This window comes from Berghia stephanieae, chromosome 12, assembly GCF_034508935.2.
Source record: "Berghia stephanieae isolate SIO BIC M18660-M18661 chromosome 12, UCSD_Bste_1.3, whole genome shotgun sequence".
NCBI classification, from domain to species: domain Eukaryota; kingdom Metazoa; phylum Mollusca; class Gastropoda; order Nudibranchia; family Aeolidiidae; genus Berghia; species Berghia stephanieae.
Genome location: NC_088371.1, coordinates 13,943,095 through 13,944,240, shown reverse-complemented (window position 1 = coordinate 13,944,240; position 1,146 = coordinate 13,943,095).

Below are 1,146 nucleotides of genomic sequence, written 5' to 3'. Positions count from 1 at the left end.
TTAGGCCATATCAGCGCCAGTAAAAAGGAAGGAAATTGGATAGTGAAAAGATTCTAGATGTACAATAAAAAAGGACTTGAGGAAAAAGTAAGAAAAAGGGGAGTGGTTCAAATAGGGAAGAGATGTAGATTCCAAGAGCACACCATCAGTGTACTTAATTTGAGATCACCTAAATGTTTCACCCATACACCAGCACAAGATCCCACAAAGAGGAATACACTCAAATGCTTACAATATATATTCAAAATAACAAACATAATAATACATAACAGAGAGATGATTTACAAGGAAAAAAATATAATCTCCCAAAACAATAACTATGCACTTGACTGTTTCCTTCCCAGCCAAGCACTACGGTCAGGGCCAGGGCAAAACCAAGTAATCCCATTCCAAGACAAAGACAGAAAGCAAATTGGAAAACAGATACAGGGGGATAGAAGACACAGTAAGTGCCACCCTTCCCACTATGGGAGGCCAGGAACCCCACCCAGAAAATATTTTTTAAAAACCCAATGTTGTTTTTAAGGGTTTTACGGCGCTTGCAACACATTTAGGTTATATCAGCGCCAGTAAAAAGGAAGAAAATGGGATAGTAAAAAGTTCTACAATTACAATTAAAGCACCCAAGCAAAAGTAAGACATAGGGGAACTGGGAACAAATAGGGATCAGATGTAGATTCCAAGAACATACCATCAATGTACTTAGTTTGATATCACTATAAGTCTCATCCGGACACAAGCACAAAATCCAACAAAGAGGAATACACTCAAATGCTTACATTATAAATTCAAAATAACAAATATAATAATACATAACAGAGAAATGATTGACAAGGACAAAATATAATCTCCCAAAACAATAACTATGCATTTGACTGTTTCCCTCCCAGCTAGGACTCCGGCCAGGGCCAGGACAAAATGAAGTAATCTCATTCCTAGACAAAGACAGAAAGCATGTTGGAAAACAGATAGATATAAGGGGATAGAAGACACAGTATGTACCCCCCTGCCCAATATGGGAGGTCAGGAACCCCACCCAGTGAATTAATTAACAATCTTTAAAATATTTTTAAAAACCCAAACAAACCTTTAAAAAAATAGAAAAGAACAACAAAAACAAACAAACCAAACCAAAACACAACAGTG